At 43.6% G+C, this 23,680-nt stretch overlaps 1 pseudogene; it reads left to right on the top strand.

The window, feature by feature from the left end:
* The first annotated feature begins 528 nt into the window (after positions 1 to 528).
* On the top strand, positions 529 to 6,915 carry LOC129059218 (tubulin beta-8 chain-like; annotated as a pseudogene).
* Positions 6,916 to 23,680: the final 16,765 nt, after the last annotated feature.

Genomic DNA, 23,680 nt, shown 5'->3' with positions numbered 1-23,680 from the left:
GCCTTATTACAAGGGTGGATAATTTAGACCTTGAGAAAATACACTAACGCTGACCCTTACTCCAAGAAGGGACAGGCTTTGCTAGGAGTTTACTTTATAGACCAGCCTGCTTCTGATATCTGCAGGAAGCTGCCAAAAGCAGCCTTTGGCTTCCAGACTCCCATGGATCAGATTTTAGATTTGGATTTTGCAGTTTTCCATCACAGGAATAGGGCAGAGAAAACATAAAATAAACCAAATCTGTCAAGAGGCCCAGCTTCTAGCTGCAGCCTTGTGCTCTCCACCACTTCAGAGGCAGCCCCTTAACCCTGGCCCTCACAGAGGAAGTGAGAAGGTGAAAGTCCCAGTCTGTGCCTCTGGGCCACTGTGCCATGGATATAAATCAATGTGCCTTCTGTAAGAAGGTCGGCCACTGCCGAAGGAAATGCACCGTGCTTCCAAGGGAGCCATCCTCAGAGCCCAGCAGACTCACAAGTGGGAGGGCCTGATACTTCCTGCCACTCCTATTGGACTATTAGCTATCGAGAGATGGAGGAGCCTCAGGTGACTCTTGAAGTGGCAGGTAGGAGTATTAACTTCTTATTGGGGGTGGGAGCAGATGACTCTGTCCTGATTCAGTACAATGGGCTCCTGTCTTCTCATGATGGACAAGACCAAAATAACTGCTTTTGGTATCTTCTAAGTTGTCCTCCAGGGCCTCTGGGCTTCTCACCTACCTTTTTTAGTACTGTCTGAATGCCTGACCTCTTACTAGGGAGAGGTTTATTGACTCAGGAGACCAAGTCATGGTCACCTTCACAGATCATAAAGCATAGCAAGGCTTATTTTTGTTCCTGACGCCTCGGGGAAAAAAAAGAAGTTAAGAATGAGCTGTCACATTTACCACCTGAGGTATTGTCTCAAGTAAATCTTGAGGTTTGGGCCACACAGGCTCTGGGAAATGCACTAAACACCTCCCCCATTCAAATCCAACTTCAGCCTAGTTCTCCTGCCCTCAGAAGTGACAATACATTTTAAGGCAAGAAGCATGAGGGGAAATTCAACCCCTTATTGCCAAATTCTTGCCATATGAGTTATGAAGGCCATGAGAGTCTCCTTACAATACTCGCATATTACCAGATAAAAAGCCTAATGGCAAGTACAGATTTGTCAGAACCCTTAGAGCATTAAGAAATGCAGTTGTCTCCAAACACCTCATTGTCCCCAAAACTTACCAAGTCACAGTGGATGCAAGCTGGTTTACATTCTTAAATCTGAAAGATGCATTTTTCTGCATCTCAATGCATCCAGATTCATAATATGTTTGCCTTTGAATGGACTGATCCAGATATGGATTCAGCCTCAAAACTAACCTGGACAGTCATCCCTGAAGGGTTCTGGGATAGCCCCCACTTATTTGAAAATGCTCTAGCTAAGGACTTAAGAAATCTACAATTGGAAAGGGACACAATTATTCAGTATGTAGGTGACTTGCTCATTGCTAGCCCAACTAAAGAAGACTCAAATAATAATACTGTTAAGTTGGTAAATTTCCTGGGAACTTGCAGATATATGGTATCACCATACAGGGCTCAGATTTTGACTCAAAGACTTAAATATTTGGAATCTATCTTAACCTCTGGAACTGATCAACATCCCTAGAAGATAAAAAAGTTATTTTAGTCATCTAAGGGTCCTAGTCCGATGAATGACTGTGGGCTTTTTTAGGAGATGGCTGGGTACTGCTGCTTATGGGTGCCCAGATTTGGATATGTAGCCAAGCCGTTATATGATACACTGAAGGGAAAGATTTAGGGCTCCTAGAATGTAAGTAGAACTGCAAGCAAACCTTCAATACTCTCAAGGAGAAATTGGGCTCTGCTGCAGCCGTGGGAGTCCCCAGGTTGGATGAACCATTTTTTCTTTATGTGACCAAAAAGCAAGTCATAGGCCTTGGGTAATCTTGTCCCAACACTGGGGGACATTCCAAGGCCAGTAGCCTAATTTTCTAAGCAGATAGTCCAGGTGGCCTCAGGATGGCCTTGATGTCTTAGAGCTATTGCTGCTACCACTTTTCTAGTAGGCAAAGCTAATAAACTAACATTAGAACAGCACCTACAGGTTTTTGACCCCACACCAAGGGAAGAAGGTCTTAGAAACTAAAGGGCACAAGTGGTTAATAGGAGAACATTTATGAAAGTGTCAGGCCTTATTGCTAGACACTCCAGACATAACCCTTAAAGCCTGCCAAACCACAAACCCAGCTACTTATCTCCCAGAGTCCGAAGGTGCTCCTAGCCTTTCTGGCATACAGATTGTATTAGTCTGTTCTCATGCTGCTAATAAAGACATATCTGAGGCTGGGTAACTTATAAAGAAAAGAGGTTTAATTGACTCACAGTTCTACATGGTCGGGGAGGCCTCACACTCTTGGCAGAAGGCAAGTGAGGAACAAAGTCACATCTCTTACATGGCAGCAGTCAAAAGAGCTTGTGTAGGGAAACTCCCCTTTATAAAACCATCAGCTCTAATCCCAGCACTTTGGGAGACCAAGGCAGTGCATGACCTGAGGTGAGGAGATGGAGGCCAGCCTGGCCAACATGGTGAAACCCCGTCTATACTAAAAGTACAAAAATTAAACAGGCATGGTGGTGGGCACCTGTAATCCCAGCTACTCAGGAAGCTGAGAAAGGAGAATCACTTGAACCCAGGAGTCAGAGGTTGCAGTGAGCCGAGATCATGACAATGCACTCCAGCCTGAGCAACAGAGCAAGACTGTCTCAAAAATAAATAAATAAATAAACCATCAGATCTCATGAGGCTTATTCTCTGTCACGAGAACAGCATGGGAAAGACCCATCCCCTGATTCGATTACCTCCCACTGGGTCCCTCCCATGATATATGGGAATTATGGGAGCTACAATTCAAGATAAGACTTGACTGGGGACACAGCCAAAGCATGTCACAGGTTATGAAACAAATGTATTCTAGCAGGCCAGACTTGACCATCCCAAGGCAGAGTGGTTAACAGATGCAAGTTGTTTTATGCATCAGGAAAACAGGAGAGCTAGATATGCTACTATTAGTCAGCACAAGAGAATCAAGGCACAAGCCTTGCTGGCCTCGACCTCAGCTCAAAAAGCTGAGTTAATTGAACTTACTAGGCCCCTGCAGTTGGAAAGGATTTAAAAATTAACATTTACACTGATTCCAAGTATGATTTTTTTTTTGCTTCATGCTTATGCTGCAATTTGGAATGGGTAGGGACTCCTGACCCCCAAGGGCTTTTCCATACAACATCATTCAGATTTTGAGTTTGTTAGAATGCTGCTTTGCTGCCAGAAAGTGACTATAATTAATTGCAGTGGACATCAAAAGAGAGACTGACCATGTAAAAGGAAATGCCCTTGTAGATGCTGCAGCCAAGGCCCCTGCACTGAAAGGGCCAGTGAAGCTTATGGGCGTGCTGGTCAGCATACATAGAACTGGGCCGGAATACCCTGAAGAAGAACAAAAATGGGCCAGGGATTGCATTTCATTCCAGGGCCCCTCTGGCTGACTGAATGATGGTAATAAATTATTAATGTCAAGTACCAATCACAGGAACATAACTCAGCACTTTCACGATTCTTTTCACCCTAGAAGGGATTGTTTCTGTTAATGTCTCATTTGTTTATAGGGCTAAATCTTTTCAAGACACTAAAACAGGTGACTCAGCACTGTGAGCTCTGTGCCTGACATGACCCAAATGGCCAGCAATTTTCTCCTTCTCCAGTTAAACCTGTCCAAAGTTGAGGAACCTATCCAGGTGAGAACTGGCAACTCTAATGTACCCCGATGCCTTTCTGCAGGAGATTCAAATATTTGCTAATGTTTACTGATACCTTCACTGGTTAGATCGAGGCATTCCCCACCCCATCTGAAAAATGTTTACCAGAAGAAATAACTCCTCAGTTTGGGTAATCTAACAGCCTGCAAAGTGACAATGGCCCATCTTTCACAGCAGGCGTATCCCAACACCTATCCTCAGCTTTAAGAATCCAATATTACCTTCACTCTGCTGGAGACTGCAGTCCTCTGGAAAGGTGAAAGGGCTAATCCTACTCTAAAGAAGACTCTAGCTAAATCAGAGGCCTGACTATCTCTAACACCTATAGCTTACTGCGGGTTTGAACTGCTCCAAAGTAAAACGTATAATTAAGTCTGTTGAGTTAACATACGGAAGGCCTTTCCTAACAACAGATCTCTAGATGAAAGGACGCATCCATTACAAAAATATGTCATCAATCTAGGACACTTGCAAAGGCACTCTGTGAATATGGAAACAAGAGTCTTCCCCTCCCACATGGGAGGAAAATTCAGTTTCAGCTCAGCTAGGGATTTAGTCTTACTAAAGACGCGCGAGGAAGTTCTCCAGCTGAGCAGCTTTCCCCAACGTGGAAAGGACCACGCAAGGACACCTGAGCTTTCCAACAGACGTTCAACGCCAAGGGATTCACAGATGGGTGCACCTGTGTGGAAGCAAAGCTGTTGCTTATTCTGGGAGCCCAATCCGAGGCTGGGGGAGGTGAGCGCAGGGCTATTTAAGCGTTGGCGGAGGGCGGGCTGGGTCGCTGCATGTCTGCTCCTCTTTCTCGCCTTTCTCCTACAGCCCTGATCCCGCCTTGGCCATGAGGGGAAATCGTGTTCACGCAGACCGGGCAGTGCGGGAACCAGCTCGGCGCCAAGGTTGGCAGCCGGGGCTCTGAGGGCCCAGCCCGGGCCTGCCGGGGGCCGGGGAAGATGTTGGCAGTGGCGGGGGCGGTGTCCCTGCATTGCGGCCCTTGGGATCCCTGCCGGGGACGCGGTGGAACTGGGTGCTGGCGAGGCGGCCGGGGTGGACCCCAGGGACACGGCGGCCTAGGGATGGGGGTGCGGATGAGGGTGCGGGTGGGAGAGGGGCTGGGGCGCTCTCATGACTCAGTCCTGGCCTGTCTGGCCCCTCCCGTCTCTGGCAGTTCTGGGAGGTGATCTCTGATGAACACGCCATGGACTGCGCTGGCACCTACCACGGGGACAGCCACCTGCAGCTGGAGCGCATCAACGTGTACTACAACGAGGCCAGCGGTGAGATCCTCTCCTTCCCCACCGCCCTCCTGGGAACGCGGCCCTCCCCTCGCTCATGCGCTCCCGCCCCACTCAGGTGGCAGGTACGTGCCCTGCTCTGCGCTCGTGGATCTGGAGCCGGGCACCATGGACTCTGTGCACTCAGGGCCCTTCGGGCAGGTCTTCAGGCCAGACAACTTCATCTTCGATGAGCTGCGGGAGAGGGCTGGGGCCAGGGCAGCTCAAAATCTAGGAGTGGCCCAAGGTCATCCTGTGGGAACTGTGGAGCCAGGGCCCCTGAACATCCTCCTGTCCTCCCAGTCGAGTCGCTCAGTCCATCTCTCCTAAATGGGCTTTGGGAGGAAGGCCCGGGTGTCTCCTCAAGGTGAGGAGCTACTGATGTAAACTCCCTGCAGGGAGCTGAGTTGGGGCCGTGGCTACTGCCTTCCCTGAAAATGGGCAGGAGCTACCTGCAGCAAGGTCTGTTAGCCCCTCTCAGGTTTGACTCCTGACTTAATTCCTAAAGGGGAAGCTGCTGTCCTGTAACTCTGGGGGAGGGGGTTTCATTTGCTCCACCTGCAGTGAGGTCTGTTAGCCCATCTCAGGTTTGACTCCTGACTTAATTCCTAACAGGGGAAGCTGCTGTCCTGTAACTCCGGGGGAGGGGGTTTCATTTGCTCCACCTGCAGGGCGAATGGTGCTTTCACCTCACACGTGACACTTGGCCCTTTTTGCATTATGGTGGTGACCACTGATGACCGTACACCTGGCCATCGAGTGACTGGCTGTACTGTCTTACAGGTCAGAGTGGGGCTGGAAACAACTGGGCCAAGGGACACTACACAGAAGGCGCGGAGCTGATGGAGTCAGTGATGGACGTCGTCAGAAAGGAGGCTGAGAACTGTGACTGCCTGCCGGGTTTCCAGCTGACCCACTCCCTGGGTGGGGGGACTGGGTCTGGGATGGGTACCCTTCTGCTCAGTAAGATCCGGGAGGAGTACCCAGACAGGATCATAAACACATTCAGCATCCTGCCCTCGCCCAAGGTGTCGGACACCGTGGTGGAGCCCTACAAAGCCACCCTCTCAGTCCACCAGCTCATAGAAAACGCGGATGAGACCTTCTGCGTAGATAACGAAGCACTGTATGACATAACGAAGCGCTGCATGACATATGTTCCAGGACCCTAAAGCTGCCCACACCCACCTGTGGTGACCTGAACCACCTGGTGTCTGCGACCATGAGCGGGGTCACCACGTGCCTGCGCTTCCCAGGCCAGCTGAATGCCGACCTGCGGAAGCTGGCCGTGAACATGGTCCCGTTTCCCCGGCTGCATTTCTTCATGCCCGGCTTCGCCCCACTGACCAGCCGGAGCAGCCAGCAGTACCGGGCCTTGACCGTGGCTGAGCTCACCCGGCAGATGTTTGATGCTAAGAACATGATGGCGGCCTGCGACCCCCGTCACGGCCGCTACCTGACGGCGGCTCCATTTTCAGGGGTCAAAGCCCATGAGGGAGGTGGATGAACAGATGTTCAACATTCAAGATAAGAACAGCAGCTACTTTGTTGACTAGCTCCCCAACAACGTAAAAACAGCCGTCTGTGACATCCCACCCCGGGGGCTGAAAATGTCGGCCACCTTCATTGGGAACAACACAGCCATCCAGGAACTCTTCAGGCGTGTCTCAGAGCAGTTTACAGCAATGTTCAGGCGCAAGGCCTTCCTCCACTGGTACACGGGCGAGGGCATGGATGAGATGGAATTCACCGAGGCCGAGAGCAACATGAACGACCTGGTGTCTGAATATCAGCAATATCAGGATGCCACGGCCGAGGAGGAGGTGGCCTAGAACTCCCCTTTCCTAGGTAAAGGGGGGAAGCAGTGTGGATTCTTTACTGTGTTCTGACAGCCATGTGTCACTACGCACTTGTTCGTTTGTGTCTTCACCTCTCCTGCTGCATTTTAAAGCACTTTCGTAGTATGCAGTTTTGCCTAATGTATTTTCACAGCATCTGGCTTCACCTCCAACTTTCCATGGGCCCTCTGGCTACTGCTGCCAGATGCGCATAGTTGTCCTGCAAGACTGAAGCTGTCTGGGCTTATCATGTGCCCAGGAACAAGTATTCCAGTGGTTCCAGGAGGGGTTGGCATGGGCTGTGGACATGGCAGGCAGGCTTCACACAGACTTGGGGATGCCCTGGGCCTTGGGCAGCGATGTGGTGGAAAACCTGTTCCTGAAGGCAAGCCTTGGCTTATCCCATGTGCCAAACTTCTAGGGGACCAGCGGGCCCTCTGTTTCTGGAACTTTAAAAGGGGTCAGTGACCCTGATGGACAATATCCCCAAAGTCCCATCTTGGGGTAGGAATGTGGTCACAGCTGGCTCTGAACCAGCAATGAAGGCTGGGCAAGTGGGACCCCAGCCACTCCATCACCATGACGGCCTGGGTGTGTTTGTGTGGCCTCATTCTCTTAACGAGGTGGGCATGGGATATCTGGCAGGGATACACTGGGCAGGAATCAAGCCCAGTGTAGACTCACATGCACTGAACCCTATGTAGAAGGGGATTAGGTCCCGGGGGCCATAGATGGTGGTTGCTGGGCCTGCGTGCTCAGGGCAGTCTCTCCAAAGGCACAGATGGGGTTTCTGAGCAGGACCTGGGGAGACAGGCAGGTGCTCACAAGTGCTGCTTCCCCCAGCTGGCAACCAGTGAGAAAAATGCCCAAGTGGAGGTCTGACCTGCCCCAGTCTGGAGGGCTGATGCTCTCTGGAAAGGTGGGTGATGTACGGTGTCTGCTGTCTCCCTGTCCCCCACTCCAAAACTTCAGGGCAAAGATAATCCAAGATTGTCAGGATGAGCCTGGTGAGGGAGGCACCTTTGGTGATAGGCCCTTTAGCCTGGCAGAGTCTCCTCCCCAGGCTTCTCGGGGAGCCTGGACTGCAAAGCCTGCTTTGGGGAAGCTGTTAAATAAGAGATGTGTGTGTGTGAGCTGGGTGCTGGGCAGCATGCACGGACAGGGCTCTTCTCCCTGGCTCTTGTAGAACTTGTCCATGGTCTGTGATGACCCCTTGGTCACCCCCACCCCCACCCCCACCCCCACCCCCACCCCCACCACACAGATAAGATGAAGGCAGCATAGCCTGGGGGTGGGCAGATGTACAGGTTCTACCCCAGGTCCCCTGGGAATGCCCACCTGCCTTTGAGTGTCCGGGAAAACACGTGAGGCCCCTTTTTCTCTGAATGTTGGCAATGGTCTATTGCAGCCAAATGGGGAACAGGCAGGCAGGAGAGTTCCTCGTCTCGAAAGAAGTGGCTCCTGGAAGCAGCTGGGAGGTGGGAGAGGTCCCCCATACTCCCCCAACCTGTTCTTGGAGCAGGAAAAGGGGCCTCTGTGACACCCCCCTCAGTGGCTCTCACTCTCTGAGGGAGGTCCTTGCCCCAACCCAGGTGCTCACCCATCTGAGATGGTCTTGCATGGACCTGGTTGGGAAGGTTCAGCAGCAGCAACCACTGGAACCTGCCCACACCTACTGTCTCCACTCACATGTGGGGCTAGACGTTCCTCCCTCCCATAGTGGTACAGTCAGTGGCAGAGGGGGCAAGTCACTGCTGCAGTTCCCACCTGGGTCTGAGGAGGTGGTCAGTCTTGGTGCCCATGTATTTCCCAATTACCTGGTTCCATGTGGGGGCTTCGTGGACAGGAGTGGTGCTTTTCCAGGCCTCTTTTCCACATGCCAGCTACAGGCCCAGGTTTCCTGAGTTTCTGGAGCCCGTCTTCCAGCCTGGAAAGCATGGCATGTTGTGGGGGAAGGACATCAAGCCTACAGGCAGCAGAACCCGTCTGGGTATGTTCTCTACCCCTGGAGGCCCCTGGTTGTTTACCTCCTTGGGTGAGAGTCGGCTTAGAATCTCAACATTCTTGTAGGACTCCAGAACTGTACAGACAGGGGCCCAGGAGGGAGCAGGGGCTGGGACTGGCAGCTAATCAGAGTGGTGGGTATTGTAGGGCTCAGTTTGGTCTTGCAGGGAATTCAGGGAGGCTTGGATTTGCTGAAGCTCTAGATGAGCTTGGGCTCAGATATGGAAACAGCATAGAGCAGGGGCCCTTCTGCACACTGGACTCTGAGTAGTTGCACCCTGGTGCATCCATAGGTGTTCCCCACCTGGAGCACACCTGTTGATAGAAGCCGGGAGAGCTGTGGAGAGAAGAGGAGCAAGAAGGAGTCTCAGGGCAGTCCCAGCAGCCAGGCAGGGCCTCTGCAAGTGAGATGCAGATCCAGCCTGTTGGCCACTTAGCAGCTGCTTGGTTGGCTGCAGATCACCTGACCTCTGCTCACCAGTAAACGGGGGTTGCAGTAGCACTTACCTTCTGAGATTTCTGCAGCTTGAAGGGGCAGCAAACACCATGTGCTGAGAAAGCGCCGAACTCAGGCAAGCGTTTCCAAGAGCACCTTATCAGATTAACATCCAGCCTGTACAGGATACTATCAAATCTCCCCACCCCTCATTCCAATGGAAGAAGAGGGAGTCTCTGTCCTCGGGGAGCAAGCACAGGCCTATCTATGCAGTGGGCACATGGCCCAGGTGGGGGAAAGGCCCTTGGATACGTGCTGGTTTCACCAACCATCTGTGGGTTGGGTTTGGCCTGTACCCCTGTACCCCAGGAGGCCAGCAGCCCCCTGCATGGGAGAGGACTTGGGAAGGTGGGTGGGAGGGCTGAGCTTTGAGGGAAGCCATTATTTGGCCTCATGGGAAATGGTGCAGGTGGTTGTTGGTGGCTCAGTTTTGCAGGACCTGGGTGATGACCCAAGGAGTGAAAATTGTCTTTTTATGAGAAATTGCCAAAATTGATGCAAGCTCACAGTTGAAAAGGTGTGTAATGCTGACAGTGGGCTTCATCTGCCCCTTCCCCACAAGTAACTGGTGTTCAGAGGTGGATTTGGTTCTTTCCCAGCCTTTCCCCTTTGCATGTAGCTGTGTGCATGTACTTTTGCGTGTACACACACATGTTCCCTGGAGGGGTTTTATTTTTTTATTTGGGGGGGGTAACTAGTGAGGCAGATCTTGTCTTTTAAGTGTGGAGTCCTCTATGGAGTGGGCATCAGGTACTTCCTAGCTAGCCCCTGCCAGCTGTTTGGCTGCCCCAGTTTCTGCCCTTCACAGACATGCTGGCCACCTGGTGTGACATTCAGTGGCCTTGTTTGCAGCTAGTATAATACAAGTGGATCAGGTACATTATAAACTGAAAAAGTACACAACATGCAGAGGGAAAGGATAAATGACCATGTGTGTCCTGCTCTGCTGAAGTCCACATCGCATGACTGAGATGACATTTTTTCATCCAACATTTGGGCCCTGAGAAACGGCATCTGTTTTACTTTTTATAACAGTTAGAAGAAATACTACCAGGCTTTCTTTTCCATTATCCCCAATTCCCGCTTTGCCTCCTCAGGTTTACCTACCTCAGAGAGAAAGAGGAGCTCACCTGGTTAATGACAGCCTGAAATTATTTGAGCCAGGTCACTGTGTAAAGGTCAGACTGCTTCTGTCTCCTTGTGCATCACTTGCGCAGATCAGGTATTTCATAGCTCCCTGTATACAGGTAGATGTGTTGCCCTCCTAGCTGCTTTCTTGGTTTGATACATGCCTGAGAGCATGTGGGAGTGCTTAATGTCTAGGCTCATGGGAGGACTGTTCTGCCGACCCCAGCTCATCTCTCCAGCTCAGCCTGCATGCATGCCTTCCTTCATCTGATTCCAGAGTAGGGATGGGAGGTCTCACATTGACCTCAAGTTTATGTGACTTTTTCCACCTCAGCTTTCCCAGACAGCCCCTGCTGTGGGACTTGTAAGGAGATTTGTGAAGTCAGTATCTACTTTTCTTGTGTGGGTGTTTATAAATTATTCCCCTGGAGGGGAATAAATGTTAGAGTTACTCCAAACCCCTAACATACAAACATGTAAGCCTGGCCCTTTTTTGGTGGTAAAATATATATAACATAAAACTTACCATTTTAACCATGTTTAAATGTACAGTTCTGTGGCATCCAGTATATTCAGTGTTATCCAACCATCTAATTAATCAAATTTATCCATATCTACAACTTTATCATCCTAAAATGAAACACCATACCCATGAAGAAGTCACTGAATAGAAGACTGATGTATTTGACTCCATAAAAATTGAAACTCTGTATGAGAGAAAAATGCCTCCAAGTCAAAAGTCAACAGACTGGGGAGATCTGCAACATACATGACAGATAAAAAGCTAATTTGGGATATATACATACATATGGATATATGTAAATATCCATTTTAAACACCATTTAAAGAATACCGTCCTTTTCCTGTTGAATAGTGTTGACTCCCTTGTTAAAAATCATGACCATATTTTTTGGTTCTTTATTTCTATTGCATTGGTCTTTATGTCTGCCTCTATGCTGGTACAGCATTGTTCTGGGTACTGAAGCATTGAATAAGTTTGAAACCAGGAGGTGTTAGTCCTCTAACTTTCTTAGTTTTTAAGATTGATTTGGCTACTTGGGATTTTTTGAGATTTCATTTGAATTTTAGAATAGGTTTTTCTATTTTTGCAAATATTGGAATTTTTATAGTGATTTTATTGAATCTGTAGATGACTATAGATAACAATGGCATCTTGACAAGGTTTTGTCTTCCAGTCCATAAACACATGATGTCTTTTCATTTATTTGTGTCATCTTTAATACTTTTCTGCCATGTTTATAGTTTTTGCTGTACAGGTTTTTCATTTCATTGGTTAAGTGGGTTTCTAAGTATTTTATTCTTTTGATGCTATCATACATGATACTGTTGTTTTGATTTCTTCTTCAGATAGTTTATTATCGTAGAAATACAACTGATTTTTGTGTATTGATTTTGTATCCTGCAGCTTTGCTGAATTTTATTTATTGCGTCTGACAGTTTATTTCACAGAAACTAAAAGATTTTTAATATATAAGGTTATGTCATCTGCAAACAGATAATTTTACTTTTTAAAAAATTGGAATATCTTTTATTCTTTTACTCATGTTTTAACTAACTAGAACCCTCAGTACTATATTAAATAGAAGTAGTAAAAGCAGGCATCCTTGTTTTTGCTCTTAGGGTAAAAGTTTTCAGTCTTTCACCATGTTAGCTGTGTTTTGTTTTTGTTTTTGTTTTTTTTATATGACATTATGTTAAGATGTTTTCTTTTTATAGTTTATTAAGTACATTTTATCATGAATGTGGGGTAAATTTTGACAAATGCTTTTTCTTTGATTAAAATGTGATCACATGAGGGTTTTTTCCTTTATGTTAATGTGATATTGTGCTGATTTTCATGTGTTGGAACATAATTTTATTTCAGGAGTCAATTATACTCATTCATAGTGTATAATCCTTTTAGTGTACTGCTAAGTTTGAGTCGCTGGTATTTTAGGATTTTTGCATCAGCATTTGTAAGGGATGTTTGTTTGTAGTTTTCTTATGGTGCCTTTGTCTGGCTTGGTGTCGGGGTAATACTGTCCTCGTAGAATAAGTTAGAAAACATTACGTCCTCTTCCACATTTTGAAAAAATTTGAGAAAAACTGGTGTTAATTCTGCTTTAAACGTTGGGTAGAATTCAACAGTGAAGCCATCTGGTCCAGGCTTTTCTTTGTTGCTGGGTTTTTGATTACTGATGCAATCTTCCTGCTGAATCTCCTTGCTGAATAGGTTTATTCAACTTTTCTGATTCAGTCTTAGGTTTTTTGTTTCTAGGAATTTTTTCATTTTATTTAGGTTATTCAAGTTTTTAGTGTATAATTCCTTATGGTACTCTCCTACATCCCCTTTTTACTCCAAAAATTTGTTAGTAATGTACCCATTTTATGTTTGAGTTTAGTAATTTGAGTATTCCCTTTTTTTTTAGTCAATCTAGTTAAAATTTTGTCAGTTTTGATCTTTTTCAGAGAAGAAACTTGGTTTTGTTGATTTTTGATATTGTTTTTCTGTTCTCTATTTCACTTATTTCCACTGCTATCTTTATCATTTTTTAAATTTTGCTAGCTTTTAGTTGTCCCTCTTTTAGTAGTCCCTCTTTTTCCCTCTGTTTTTAGTTCCTTAGGAGTAAAGTTGTTTCAGTATCTTATGTTTTATAATCATTTATAGCTATAAATTTTCCCCTTATGGTACTGTTTTTGATGTATCTCTTAACTTCTGGTATTTCATCCAGTTTTCTCTCCATCCTTTATTTGATACATGAACAAATTACGCGAGTGAAGAATACCACTGTGTTTTCTTAAATACTTTTCAACTTCAGTAACTCATGCAAGGATCAAATGTGAGAGAAATAGAGGACCTCAGGATCAACTCAAGTATTTGGAAAAAAGTACTGAAAAATGAGGTGGGGTAGTTTGCAAACTGACCTGCTCAGCATCGAAAGGATTCTTGTTTCTTGAGGAAGCCATGGAGTTTTATCAGCTTAAAAGTGAGTGGTTGGTAAAATGAATTTCTTTTTCTTTTAAACTTACTTTTGAAACTTCTATTCTTGTTCGTGGATTGTGGTTTGTTAGAATAGTGATTATTTTGTTTTTGAGATGTTTCTTATATTTTTATTTTTATTTTTTTAAGTCAGAGTCTTGCTCTGTCTCCCAGGCTGGAGTACAGTGGCTCAATCTCAGTTCACTGCAACCTCCACCTCCCAGGTTAAAGTGATTCTCCTGCCTCAGCCTCCCGAGTAGATGGGATCACAGGCGCCCACCACCACACCCAGCTAATTTTTGTATTTTTAGTAGAGATGAGGTTTCACCATGTTGGCCAGGCTTGTCTCAAACTCCTGACCTCAAGTGATCCACCCAACTCAGCCTCCCAAAGTGCTGGGATTACAGGTGTGAGCCACTGTGTCCAGCCTGTTTCTTGTATTTAATGATGAAAATCTGTTATTGACAGTAAGAGGATGGGGGCTCAGGTTAGCAATAGGGTGTTAGAAAAGCAGCAGTAAAATTTTGGTTCTCAAAACATTTGATGTCTTATTCCTTTTTTTGAACATGGGTTTTACTTAAAAAGGCCAGCCATTTTGAAACTTGATTTTATTGTCATGTTCTCATTTTAAAATTCATCTTGGGGTTTGTATGAATTGGCAGCCCTATGTGGGAAATTTCAGTTTTGCATATTTTCAGATTATTTTCATTTTTACATCAGAGATTTTGAACAGATGCTATACAAAAGTATTCATGTATTTATTCAACAAAATTTAGTGCTGGTCATGTTGCAAGCACTTAGTGAACTTCATGCTGTACGTGCCTCAGATACTTTTGTGAATGTAATGGCAACATCAAAACCTTTGCCCTTATGCACTTTATAAACCTTTAATTTCAAGGCATGTTGATGAGCGGGCATCTGCTATAACGTGCTTTCATGGTCATTTAATTCACCATTATTTGGGTATACCTTATATTAAAGCTGATTACTAAAAATTGGAAACTATTTAAACATATCTTTGTCTTGCCTTTTTCCTTAACATATGTAGATCAACGGAGTAACTGAGAATCAATTTTAGGGATAGTTATAAAAATCTTAACTTTGCAACTATTACTTTGTCCTCAATGTAATAACTGCAAAAAATAATTTACGTTTCAAAGGCTTTAATCTTTGTATTTTTTTTTTGAAAAGGAGCCTTCACCGAGATTCCTTAAAAATTCTTGCTCTTACAGTAGAGGCTTATAGGCTCATGGATATGGTCCTCTAATGGATCTGTACCACTTCAGTTCTCTAATTGTCGCCCTCCTGTGGTGAAAATTAAAGCTTATTTTCATTTCATGTCTAGGATGTAGTATGTTCTTGTTGGGAAAAAATGATGTTGCTGAGAAATAAGTGCCTTCAGTATCACTGTGTGTCACTGAATAAATATGACTAATATATACTTTTACCAATTGCTACAATTTGATGCTTAAACAGCTATCTTAAATTATACTTTTTCTTTGGTTAAAGTAATTATAATAGACATTAATTATTTTTACCTAATTTTCTTATGTGGACTGCCATTCTTAGAACTAAAACTTTCAGATGTTTATATTACAAGTACAATTATTATTTATTTTTATTATTAACGTCATCTTTTTTTCTGTAGCCAAATGTAATCAACTCCCTTCCTTTCACTTCCTTTTTTGAATCAGAATATTACACTTATACAAGCAAGAGCAACAGCTCTATATCCAGATCACTGCAGTGCTTAGAAGATACAACAGAAGATACAACTGCAGTGCTTAGAAGATACAACAAATTAGGAAATCCAAATTTCCAGGAAGTCTCTGCACACACCTCTAGTACAAAAGACGCTTCAGAGACTTAGAGGGTCAGAGGGCAAAGAGAGGAAATATTCAATTCCCAGCTCAGGTCAAAAGGGAAGAAAGCCTGGTGTTGAAAGAAATCCAAGAATGACTGTGTCTGCAACTCGCCCCTTTCTGTAAAGTATTCATGGTGTTTTAGTTAAAATGTTTGTTCTTATGATGGTCAATAATATTAATAGTTATGCTTTGTAAAATAATTTATTCTTATAATTAATGGATCATTCTAAATTATTGTATGTTTAGTTGCTGTAGTAAGATAACATCAAAGATTTGCTGCCTGTTAAATGTTTCTTGGATCTTTGCTTTATTTTTATATTATGATCTGCGCTTCCAAAGTTGAGGGGTAATTTTATTGTTTATACAAATGTAGAATAAAGCTTAAGTTTGGGGAGAAAAATAAAAGCTAGAGTTTTCCTTTCAGCTTTATAGAACAGTCATTTCTATAAATGTTTTTTATGTAGCTTTCCTAGTTCCACATTTAAAAAGATAAATATGGGGATCTACACAGGTCTCAGTAAATAATAGTTGTTGATTAATAATGCATTTATTATAAAGCTTGAAGCAGAATTTTGCTCAGCCTACATATCTTTTATGGTCAGGCTACTATAATTATGTAATACCCAGTTAAATTTCAATTTCAGATAAACAAGGAATAATGTTTTAATATAAGTATATACCAAATATTGCATGGGATATACTTACACTGAAAAAAGTATTTGTTTATCTGAAATTTAAAATTAACTGGGCATGCTATATTTTCTGTGGCAACCCTGTTTTATGGAGAACAGAGTAAGTCAGCTAAATTTTAGAATACTTAACCTGGTGTTCAAGGTCTTTCCTTTTTGTAATTATTATTATTTGGAGTCAGGGTTGTGCTCCATCACCCAGGCTGGAGTGCAGTGGCACAATCACAGTGCCCTGCAGCCTTGAGCTTCTGGGCTCAAGTGATTCTGGCACCTCTGCCTTTGCCTCCCAACTAAGCTAGTACCACAGGTATGTGGGCCTGGCTAATTTTTTTTTTTTTTTTTTTCCTCATAGAGACAGGGTCTCAGGTGGTCTGGAACTCCTGGGCTCAAGCAATCCTCCCACCTCTGCCTTCACCTCCCAAATAGCTGAGACCACAGGCACACACCACCACCATACCCAGCTTATTTTTTATCAGGTTGGTGCAAGAGTAATTGTGGGTTTTGCTATTGAAAGTAATGGCAAAACCCTCAATTACTTTTTGCACCACCCTAATTTTTTGTGGAGACAGGGTCTTGCCCTGTTGTCTAGGCTGGTTTCCAACTCCTGGGCTTGAGTGACCCTCCTGCCTTGGCCTCTAAAAGTGCTGGGATTACAGATGGGAGCCACTGTACCAAGCTACTTTGTATAATTTTTAACATAAACATAAATGTTTTGAGAAATAGAAATGTTAAAACCCTTGGAGGAAAATGTAAAGTATACAATAGAAAAAAAAAATAAAAATTATCAAAATTTTCAGAGGAACAAAAAATATCCACTTTTTACAATCTTCAGGATTCAATCCCGTTATATCAAACATAAAAAGAAACATATTCAAGGAAAAAGGCAATCAATCGAGACTGACCTCGAGATGACCCAGATGTTGGAATTAGTGTGGATTTTTAAAGTAGTTATTATAATTCTTACTAAAATCAAAACCCCAAAAACTCTTATAATAAATGGATAGGAAATCACAGCAGAGAAGAAACTACAGTAATAACAAAGGCTCAAGTGGAAATTCTAGAAGTGAAAAAGTTTTCAAAATTAATAATAATCAGTCGTGTTCAGGAGCAGCTTGGAGGTGGTAAAGAGTCAATGAACCTTAAAATACAATTGAAATGATTCAATCTGAAAAATGTGAGCAGTCATAGGTTGGGGTGAGGGAGCTTTTCCTTTGGTTAGTGCTTTTAGGTAATCTTGGTTTTGATAAGATTACTAGACTGATCTGTCAGGGGCATGCTAAGCCAGAGTTTATCTTGGTTTCAGTAGTGCTTTAAACAAAACTCATGATAACCTTGTGTTCAAGATAGAAGAAGAATGGACCAGATGACAATATTTAGATGCAGTCATTCTTAATCTCCGTTGCTCTCCCAGTGGTCTAGCTGGGGTTTGTATAAAGTGGAATGGGAGGAACAGGGAAGGAGCCCCCACCTACCCTCTCCCCTTGTCCACTTGTCCTCCTTCACTAGTGGATAAAGTCCACGGGAACAGGCAAGTTATTTTAAACCTGTATCTTCTGTTGTCAAGATCTGTAATCAGTTCTGCTCGCTGGACCGGGGACAGGAACTGAGGGAACATGAGGGTGAACGAGGTGACATAGAGTCCAGGAACACACTGTGCCTACATGCAGAATGTTTGTGCCAGGAAAGCCAGTCAGCAGGCAGATGGTCTCAGATACCAAGCTAGTGTTGGGAAGCAAGATTCAGTCTCTTGAAGGCGGTGTTCCTCAATGTGTGGTTTGTACCACTTGCTTCAGAATGACCTGGAGTACTTGTTAAAATGCAAATTTTCAGCCCAATGCTAGACCTCCTAAGCCTGCATCTCTACGGATGGGTCTCAGTAGTTGATATTGGAAACATGCAGGTCCCTAGGAGATGCTTATGCATATAAATTTGAACTGCTGTGTTTAAGGGTTAGGGAGCTGGCAAAAGCAAGGAATAGACCAAGCCCTTGGGTGGGAAGGCTCCACAACCTTGGCACTGTTAGCATTCTGGGCAGAAGAGGATTCTGCCACATGCTTCACACCATCCCTAGCCTCTACCCTCTAATACCGTATCCAAGTTGTGGAAACCAAAAATGTCCCCTGGGAGGCAAAATAGTCACCAGTTGGGAACCAAAACCACTGCTTTGTATCAGAGTAGTTAACTTTGTTCCTAATGCAAGGATCAGAACACACGATGAGAGAGTCTAGCTATTGGAACTGGAGTGCCAAGTTGGAGCTAGACCTACAACAAAAGCACCAAAAGCTCCTTTATAGGGCTGATCCCGTGCCTCAGCTACCTAGCTTGTACAGATGCCATGTAACTCAAGATTTGGTGACAGAAGGAATTTAAAGGCTAGAACTAGTTAGAGTCTCTCAGGTTAGGCCAGCACACAACGTGGACTTTTGACAACATCCAGATGCTTGAACCAACCTCAGTCCTGAGGCAGAATTTCCCATGGCATCTGATACACAGCCTGGATTTGAAACACTCACTGGGATTAGATGCCATGGGAATATTGTGTTTAGGAAGTCTGAAAGAGACAGGCTTCAACAAAGCAGACGTAAGCAAAACGTAGCATCTTAACTTTTTTTTTTTAACAGAAATGTTCATAGCACCTTTATTTGTAATAGCCTAGAACTAGAAACAACCCAGATATCCTTCAATGACTGAATGGTTAAACAAACTGTTCTATATCGCCACTATGGAATATCTTTTTTTTTTATTGTACTTTAAGTTTTAGGGTACATGGGCACAACGTGCAGGTATGTTACTTATGTATACATGTGCCATGTTGGTGTGCTGCACTCATTAACTCTTCATTTAACATTAGGTATATCTCCTAACACTATCCCTCCCCACTCCCCTGACCCCAAAACAGGCCCTGGTATGTGATGTTCCCCTTCCTGTGTCCATGTGTCCTCATTGTTCAATTCCCACCTATGAGTGAGAACATGCTGTGTTTGGTTTTTTGTGCTTGTGATAGTTGGCTGAGAATGATGGTTTCCAGCTTCATCCATGTCCCTACAAACGACATGAACTCATCATTTTTCATGGCTGCATAGTATTCCACGGTGTATATGTGCCACATTTTCTTAATCCAGTCAGTCATTTTTGGACATTTGGGTTGGTTCCAAGTCTTTGCTATTGTGAATAGTGCCACAATAAACATACGTGTGCATGTGTCTTTATAGCAGCATGTTTTATAATCCTTTGGGTATATACCCAGTAATGGGATGGCTGGGTCAAATGCTATTTCTAGTTCTAGATCCCTGAGGAACTGCCACACAGACTTCCACAATGGTTGAACTAGTTTACAGTCCCACCAACAGTGTAAAAGTGTTCCTCTTTCTCCACATCCTCTCCAGCACCTGTTGTTTCCTGACTTTTTAATGACTGCCATTCTAACTGGTGTGAGATGGTATCTCACTGTGGTTTTGATTTGCATTTCTCTGATGGCCAGTGATGATGAGCATTTTTTCATGTGTCTGTTGGCTGCATAAATGCCTGCTTTTGAGAAGTGTCTGTTCATATCCTTCGCCCACTTTTTGATGGGGTTTTTTTTTTTCTTGTAAATTTGTTTGAGTTCATTGTAGATTCTGGATATTAGCCCTTTGCCAGATGAATAGATTGCAAAAATTTTCTCCCATTCTGTAGGTTGCCTGTTCACTCTGATGGTAGTTTCTTTTGCTGTGCAGAAGCTCTTTAGTTTAATTAGATCCCATTTGTCAATTTTGGTTTTTGTTGCCATTGCTTTTGGTGTTTTAGACATGAAGTCCTTTCCTATGCCTATGTCCTGAATGGTAATGCCTAGGTTTTCTTCTAGGGTTTTTATGGCTTTAGGTCTAACATTTAAGTCTTTAATCCATCTTGAATTAATTTTTGTATAAGGTGTAAGGAAGGGACCCAGTTTCAGCTTTCTATGTATGGCTAGCCAGTTTTCCCAACACCATTTGTTAAGTAAGGAATCCTTTCCCCATTGCTTTTGTCAGGTTTGTCAAAGATCAGATGGTTGTAGACATGTGGCATTATTTCTGAGGGTTCTGTTCTGTTCCATTGGTCTATATCTCTGTTTTGGTACCAGTACCATGCTGTTTTGGTTACTGTAGCCTTGCAGTATAGTTCGAAGTCAGGTAGCATGATGCCTCCAGCTTTGTTCTTTTGGCTTAGGATTGACTTGGCAATGTGGGCTCTTTTTTGGTTCCATATGAACTTTAAAGTAGTTTTTTCCAATTCTGTGAAGAAAGTCATTGGTAGCTTGATGGGGATGGCATTGAATCTATAAGTTACCTTGGGCAGTATGGCCATTTTCACAATATTGATTCTTCCTACCCATGAGCATGGAATGTTCTTCCATTCGTTTGTATCCTCTTTTATTTCATTGAGCAGTGGTTTGTAGTTCTACTTGAAGAGGTCCTTCATGTCCCTTGTAAATTGGAGTCCTAGGTATTTTATTCTCTTTGAAGCAATTGTGAATGGGAGTTCACTCATGATTTGGCTCTCTGTTGGTCTGTTATTGGTGTATAAGAAAGCTTGTGATTTTTGCACATTGATTTTGTATCTTGAGACTTTGCTGAAGTTGCTTATCAGCTTAAGGAGATTTTGGGCTGAGACAATGGGGTTTTCTAGATATACAATCATGTCATCTGCAAACAGGGACAATTTGACTTCCTCTTTTCCTAATTGAATACCCTTTATTTCCTTCTCCTGCCTGATTGCCCTGGCCAGAACTTCCAACACTATGTGGAATAGGAGTGGTGAGAGAGGGCATGCCTGTCTTGTGCCAGTTTTCAAAGGGAATGCTTCCAGTTTTTGCCCATTCAGTATGATATTGGCTGTGGGTTTGTCATAGATAGCTCTTACGATTTTGAGATATGTCCCATCAATACCGAATTTATTGAGAGTTTTTAGCATGAAGGGTTGTTGAATTTTGTCAAAGGCCTTTTCTGCATCTATTGAGATAATCATGTGGTTTTTGTCTTTGGTTCTGTTTATATGCTGGATTATGTTTATTGATTTGCATATGTTGAGCCAGCCTTGCATCCCAGAGATGAAGCCCACTTGATCATGGTGGATAAGCTTTTTGATGTGCTGCTGGATTCTGTTTGCCAGTATTTTATTGAGGATTTTTGCATCGATGTTTATCAGGGATATTGGTCTAAAATTCTCTTTTTTTGTTGTGTCTCTGCCAGGCTTTGGTGTCAGGATAATGCTGGCCTCATAAAATGAGTTAGGGAGGATTCCCTCTTTTTCTATTAATTGGAATAGTTTCAGAAGGAATAGTACCAGCTCCTCCTTGTACCTCTGGTAGAATTAGGCTGCGAATCCATCTGGTCCTGGACTTTTTTTGGTTGGTAAGCTATTAACTATTACCTCAATTTCAGAGCCTGTTATTGGTCTATTCAGAGAGTCAACTTCTTGGTGGTTTAGACTTGGGAGGGTGTATGTGTCGAAGAATTTATCCATTTCTTCTAGATTTTCTAGTTTATTTGCATAGAGGTGTTTATAGTATTCTCTGATGGTAGTTTGTATTTCTGTGGGATCAGGGGTGATATCCCCTTTATCAATTTTTATTGTGTGTATTTGATTCTTCTCTCTTTTCTTCATTAGTCTTGGTAGCGGTCTATCAATTTTGTTGATCTTTCAAAATACCAGCTCCTGGATTCATTGATTTTTTTGAAGGGTTTTTTGTGTCTATTTCCTTCAGTTCTGCTCTGATCTTAGTTATTTCTGCCTTCTGCTAGCTTTTGTATCTGTTTGCTCTTGCTTCTCTAGTTCTTTTAATTGTGATGTTAGGGTGTCAATTTTAGATCTTTCCTGCTTTCTCTTGTGGGCATTTAGTGCTATAAATTTCCCTCTACACACTGCTTTGAATGTGTTCCAGAGATTCTGGTATGTTGTGTCTTTGTTCTCATTGGTTTCAAAGAACATCTTTATTTCTGTCTTCATTTCGTTATGTACCCAGTAGTCATTCAGGAGCAGGTTGTTCAGTTTCCATGTAGTGGAGCAGTTTTGAGTGTTTCTTAATCCTGAGTTCTAGTTTGATTGCACTGTGGTCTGAGAGACAGTTTGTTATAACTTCTGTTCTTTTCCATTTGCTGAGGAGTGCTTTACTTCCAACTATGTGGTCAATTTTGGAATAGGTGTGGTGTCGTGCTGAAAAGAATGTATATTCTGTTGATTTGGGGTGGAGAGTTCTGTAGATGTCTACTACGTCTGCTTGGTGCAGAGCTGAGTTAAATTCCTGGATATCCTTGTGAAATTTCTGTCGCGTTGAGTTGATCTAATGTTGACAGTGGGGTGTTAAAGTCTCCCATTATTATTGTGTGGGAGTCTAAGTCTCTTTGTAGGTCTCTAAGGACTTGCTTTATGAATCTGGGTGCTCCTGTATTGGGTGCATATATATTTAGGATAGTTAGTTCTTGTTGAATTGATCCCTTTACCATTATGTAATGGCCTTCTTTGTCTCTTTTGATCTTTATTGGTTTAAAGTCTGTTTTATCAGAGACTAGGATTGCAACCCCTGCCTTTTTTTTTCCATTTGCTTGGTAGATCTTCCTCCATCCCTTTATTTTGAGCCTATGTGTGTCTCTGCATGTGAGATGGGTTTCCTGAGTACAGCACACTGATGGGTCTTGACTCTTTATCCAATTTGCCAGTCTCTGTCTTTTAATTGGAGCATTTAGCCCATTTACATTTAAGGTTAATATTGTTATGTGTGAATTTGATCCTGTCATTATGATGTTAGCTGGTTATTTTGCTCATTAGTTGATGCAGTTTCTTTCTAGCCTTGATGGTCTTTACAATTTGGCATGTTTTTGCATTGGCTTGTACCCGTTGTTCCTTTCCATGTTTAGTGCTTCCTTCAGGAGCCTCTGTTAGGGCAGGCCTGTTGGTGACAAAATCTCTCAGCATTTGCTTGTCTGTAGATTTTATTTCTCCTTCACTGATGAAGCTTAGTTTGACTGGATATGAAATTCTGGGTTGAAAATTCTTTTCTTTAAGAATGTTAAATATTGGCCCCCACTCTCTTCTGGCTTGTAGAGTTTCTGCCGAGAGATCCGCTGTTAGTCTGATGGGCTTCCCTTTGTGGGTAACCCAACCTTTTTCTCTGGCTTCCCTTAACATTTTTTCCTTCATTTCAACTTTGGTGAATCTGACAATTATGTGTCTTGGAGTTGCTCTTTTCAAGTACTATCTTTGTGGTGTTCTCTGTATTTCCTGAATTTAAATATTGGCCTGCCTTGCTAGATTGGGGAAGTTCTCCTGGATAATATCCTGCAGAGTGTTTTCCAACTTGGTTCCATTCTCTCCGTCACTTTCAGGTACACCAATCAGACATAGATTTGGTCTTTTCACATAGTCCCATATTTCTTGGAGGCTTTGTTCATTTCTTTTTATTCTTTTTTCTCTAAACTTCTCACTTCATTTCATTCATTTGATCTTCCATGACTGATACTCTTTCTTCCAGTTGATCAAATCGGCTACTAAGGCTTGTGCATTCATCACGTATTTCTCATGCCGTGGTTTTCACCTCCATCAGGTCCTTTAAGGACTTCTCTGCATTGGTTATTCTAGT

Source organism: Pongo abelii, chromosome 3 (assembly GCF_028885655.2).
Source record: "Pongo abelii isolate AG06213 chromosome 3, NHGRI_mPonAbe1-v2.0_pri, whole genome shotgun sequence".
NCBI classification, from domain to species: domain Eukaryota; kingdom Metazoa; phylum Chordata; class Mammalia; order Primates; family Hominidae; genus Pongo; species Pongo abelii.
Note: the sequence above shows the minus strand (reverse complement) of the source record. Positions and strands in the feature narration are given on the sequence as shown.